We start from the raw sequence: 5,293 nt of genomic DNA, 5'->3' as shown, positions 1-5,293 counted from the left end.
CCGGGGGACCACGGGCTGCGCTGGCAGTGGGCGTTGTGCCTCCAACCCCGCAGTGCTGCAAGAAAGATGCTGCAAACTTTCCTAAATGACACCCTAACACCCTAACAAGGGCTGGGGATCAGCACGCCTGGTCTCCGTGATGCACAACCTTCCAGGCGAACCCCCAGAGACCAAGGGAGGGCTGGATGCCAACGTGGTCACCCGCAGTTGGCATAGGGTTCAAACCAGAGGCGATCCCAGCAGGGCAAGGACTGAGGAGAACTGTTCTCTGTAAATCTGCTGGGGAGGTAAACGCCGTGGAAATGCAAGTGTTTCAGATGAACAAGTGCTTTTGATAAGCCCCAACCCCTAGTTTCTTGAAGGAATTCTCAGAGGAACCACATCCAGAGGTCTGCCTGTGATCCCAAGCATCCCTCTCCGCAGGGATCCCAAGGCTTTGCTCTGCGGGTGGGTGCAGGGGGCCGTGCAATGCATCCAGGAAGACCCAGGGACGTGGGCTGGACCGTGCAGGGGCTGCTTGGTGCCTTTCAGCCAGCCCCGCTACCTCCTTGCTCTGCAAGAAGTCCTTCAAGCTCTGTCCCTGAGAACAGGCCAGGAGCATCAGCCCTCTCCAAAAGGCACTAAAATATCTTCCAGAAGGCAATGTGCTTAAAATACTTGCAGTAGAAAACTGAAATCCCATTTCTGAGCCTGGCAAACTGGGTTCCTGGAACTAAGCATTTGCAACTGTTTACTCGCGTCACTTAGGCCCTTGGTTGCCAAACCACTGACTGAACCTTTCTGTCAATCCGACACTTTTAGGGTAATTTAACTTAATAATACCTTTGTCTGCACAAGCATTTGTATCTGAAGGGTTATTACCATAGGAGTTATTTTAGGTTGGTTAATGGTATGTAGTAGATTCTAAATTGACAGAGCAGCTACGCAGGCTGCTGTTCAAAGTGTTTACCTTTCAAATCTTCCCCTCACTTTACAAAACTTACTACCCTTACCTAAAAGTGCCATCATAAATTATTAGCAATTTTCCCCCAGGTTCTCATGCATCATTAATTCTTTGTTTAGAAGAAAAAAAATCAAACTGTCCAGGTCTTAATTGTTATCACTTTGAGAAGAGTCTGAAATGGGTGCTGGGTCTGTTGGTTCTGTCAGAATTTTTTTACTTATTGTAGCTGATATTTAACTCATCATATCGGGGGGGTTCACAAGAAAAGGGGGAGGGGGAAAGAAGTCTTCTTGAAAGAAGAAAGAAAAATTATTGCAGAAAAAAATCAAGAATTGGCCAAGACAGCAAAGGAGCCCAGTCTCCCTTCTGCTCCTCAGCAATGGGTTTTAGGAAAACCTGTGACCGCAGGTGTGCGGCCACCGCCCGGGGGAGCCTGCCTGCGGCCGCCGGCCCCTGGTGTTCATGCTGCAAGAAAGAGGGAAAATTACCATTTGTTGGGAGCATCCTCCATCCCCGTGAGCTGCTTCCCCCGCTGCCGACCGTGCTGTGACCTGCTCCCCCCCCTGCCGACAGTGCCGGCTCGTCACCAAAGCCAAGGCTGGGGGGCTGCGGCAGCCGGCACCTCTGCATGGCGGCTGGCACCCCTGCATGGTGCCTGCCCACCTCGCAGGCATCCCGCAGCAGCCGCAGTGGGAGGGAGGGAGCTGCACCCACCCCACCACGTATCCCCTTTCCCCTTCCCTAGAGAACGGCAGTGGAGCACTGCCTCGCTCAGAGCCCCACACACAGCACAAACCTCCTGCCTTTCCCCTGCCCGAGCGTTATTTTTGGGTGAGAGTCACGTTAATGGCAGCAGGGAGGGCAGCGAGGGCTGTCCCTGGGCTGTCGGCGGGGCCTGGCCCTGGGCTGTCCCCTGTCCAGGGCTGGCACCTTCCCGGTGCTGCCACCACCCCGTAACCTCCGCTGGGTCCCCTCGCTGCTGCCCAGCCGCTCCTCGGGCCAGGTGACCTTGAGGTGGCTTTGGTCTTTGGCTCAGCTGCAGCTGGAAGATTAAATTCTGCTTCTGTCCTGGGAATTTGATGATAAAAAGTCCTTTCTAGACAGAATCCAGATAATGAACAGCTCCCTGGCTTCACAGGGGAAGAGGGAGTGTGGAGTTATTACTGCATTAAAAAATCTCCAAAGTCAACTAAATTCACCACAGAAGCTGAGAACCAGAATTCTTCTTCATTACAGCAAGGTAGTGCATTAAACATTATAAATAATGCTATGCTAATTGCCAGATGGGCAGAGTGGATAGCTGACGGCTTTGCAGTGGGTGTGCTGATCCCGGAGCAGAAACCAGCTCGTGCGCTCACCCTCCTCCCCCATGTCCATCACTCTGCTCTGCCGTAGCCGGAGAGTGATTTGTTCCGTAGGAAAACATACTTCCAGCGTGCACCAAAAATACATGCTTCAGAGCATCAGAGGGTGTGCGACACTCCCTGTTCATCGCCGATCCCTGCAGTGGGCAGCAGTGCTGGGTCGGGGGCATTTTCCAGCCCTCTCCTGCCGGAACAGGCGATGCCACCCAGGCTGCGTGGGAAGGTGATGTCCCTCCGCCGCAGGGCTGGTGAGCAGTGGATGCTCCGGCCGCCTCCGCTGCTGGCTGCCAGCGCAGTGCCACAGGTTTTCTCCAAAGTGTTTTGCCCGTAATCTGGGGGGGGTGGTGGTGGTGGTGTTTGCTGTTTTTTTAATATTATGTGCAACAAGATAACAGACACCTGTAAGCCCTCAGGCGCTCTGAGGGGCAGACGTGGCAATCTCCAACAGCAAAGGCAGCGGGCGGCCCCAGCCCACCAGCGGCGCAGCGAGGCCAGCAGTGCTGCACGCTTGTGATGGGGAGGAAAGGGGATTATGCCGGGAAAAGCCACGTGTTCATGTTTTCCAGCCTTGTGGAGCCTCTCCAGGGACTGCACTTCAGCGACTGGCAGAGATGTGAAGGCTAATGCGGGAAAACAAGCAGTCCCACCAGTATGTCCAGGTTTTGCTGGGACCGAAGGGACCTCGAGTTCAACAGCCTCAATAGCATCGCCGACGGTGCATTAATGAGGTCAAGTGAAGAATATGGTGACCTCAGTCAAGTATCTCGTTAAAGGCACGCTCAGATGTGGCGGCTCAGGACCAAAACCCAGGATGTGGTCCCTTGCCTTGTGTCACCGGGATTTCACTGGCCAGGGACCTGCTGCCCGGCAGTTCATGGACAGCCGCGGTGGGGGCGCAGGGGCAGGGTGGGTTTCACAGGTACCCTGGGGCTGAGCCTGCATTTGGGTATAAATACTGTATTTTAATTACCCAGGACAAAAGAAAAGACAGGCCAAGATACAGAATAGCTGCAATAAACAAAGCTTTGGCATGTCTCTGGTATTAGTCATAGGCAAACAGGGAAGCGGAACATATATCTGGGAAGGATTCGGGCTATCCACTAATTAAAAAAGCCTCTGACTGCTGGAGACAGTGTTAATTCACAGAAAGTATAGTCCCCCTGGACGGTGTCTGGGGCAAGAAAGGATTTACACCTCATAGAAAGTTATTTTTTTTACAAAGGCTGTGCTTAATCTGAATTTTTGGAAGAGTTTGTTGAATAAAAAAGGAATTGAGTCTCTAATGGAAAGTCTTCAGCTTTCCTTGTCCTGCTTTCATTTAGTTAAGGCCGAAGCATCTCTCCCGCAGATAGAGCTTGCACTGACTTTCATTTCTCCTTCCAGGGTGTCACACAGCCCAAGCCCTCTGCTGCCATAATGTCACTGCGGTCACTCCTGAACTCCAAGTCAAACTGTTTGGACTGGGTCAATAGATTTTCTGTTCCTCTTGCTGGTCCAAGGGGATCGTATGAAGCCAGCATCTTACAGCGCTCGCCTGCTCTCCCCAATTAATTGTTTTCTGGGAGATGGGAGTGATGCAGGAAGATGCCTGGTGGTCTCATCGCCTTCCCTTGCCTCGATATGAAGCAGCAAGGGCTATTTAGGGATGGCAGACACTTCCAGCACAAAGATGCTTTCTGACCTTCAAACATATCATCACAAAATTGCCAGAAACAATCCACCGGGTGAGCAGAGCCAAAGCAGAAGCTGGAGGTTCACCCATCACCGTGCGCTGCAACAGGATGGCTCTGACAGCACAGAATAAAAGCAGAAATAGCAATTTTTCACTGAAGATCTCGCCTGACATCTCTCTGACCTGTAAGCAGCAGGGACTCTCTGCACACAGGTACAGCCTGTTTGTTTGCTGTTGCTTTCGTTGACACTGCTGATTAGAGAAGACAGCCAGGCAGTTGGACACGGCGTGCGGAGGCAGGCGCTCCGGCCAGTGATTGGGATGCCTCCTCCTGACCCCAAACCCGAGTGCTATTGCCCTGCATCTGCAGCTAAATAAACGAAGTAAATCATCCTGGCAGATAGATAATTAAATAATTATCAGCCACTTAATAACAAGGAGTGGGTGTTCAGAATTAGCATATTAGACAGTGTCTTTAAGGGCTAATTGTTGCATTACATCAGAGTTACTCATTCATTATTCTTGTCATTTCGGGTGATAATTTGCACTTTAGGAGACAGAGACAATTTTAGCAGGCAATTAGAGACATGTCAGGCTTGGCCTAGTGAGTTACTGTCACAATTATTGCATTTTTTCCGGTGTCCTCATTTGCAGGAGTGTATTTAAGGGCAGTCTAGTAATTTCATGGTTAGGCAAAATAGGCACCGACACCAGGAGAGGCAGTCTGGGATGGAACAAAACCTGATTTCACAGCGCTGGCCGGGTGCGGGGCTGCTGCTGCTGAGCTGGCTGCTGGCTCTGGTGCCGACGGGCTGGCTGGGGAGGGAGCTACTGGTTCTGCACAGAAAAAGAAAACAAAAGAAAAAGAGGGGTTTCTACATTGCTAGTGGCAATGCTTTACAGTACCCTTGTTTGGGGTCCCATGCAGTCTTTGAAAACCCAGTCCCACACGACACCCGTTACCACGAGGAGCGGTTTGTGTTCAAGAGCTGTTGCCCCTTCTTCACCCCGTGCCACTGATGGACGTGGGCATCCCCACCTGGCATACGTGAGCAACTAATGGATATAAGCAGACATTGTCCCAGGTTTCAGCGCCTTTGCTACCTGGAGCAGATCTCAGCTGAGTTCAATTTGCTGCAGTCGCTCGGGGATGGGGGTGGGCTCCGCTTGGGCAGCCCATGGGTGCCGAGATGGGTGCCGAGATGGGTGGCGTGCGGGTTGTACCTAATGGGGTTTGAGCCACAGGCTTTCCCCAGCAATAAGAGAATGGTAATTAATCTCAGAAATGTGCTCTCAGAAACTTGGTGCCCATTT

The sequence above is a fragment of the Pygoscelis adeliae genome, unplaced genomic scaffold (assembly GCF_000699105.1).
Source record: "Pygoscelis adeliae isolate BGI_AS28 unplaced genomic scaffold, ASM69910v1 Scaffold262, whole genome shotgun sequence".
NCBI lineage: Eukaryota > Metazoa > Chordata > Aves > Sphenisciformes > Spheniscidae > Pygoscelis > Pygoscelis adeliae.
This window is presented reverse-complemented; position numbering follows the sequence as displayed.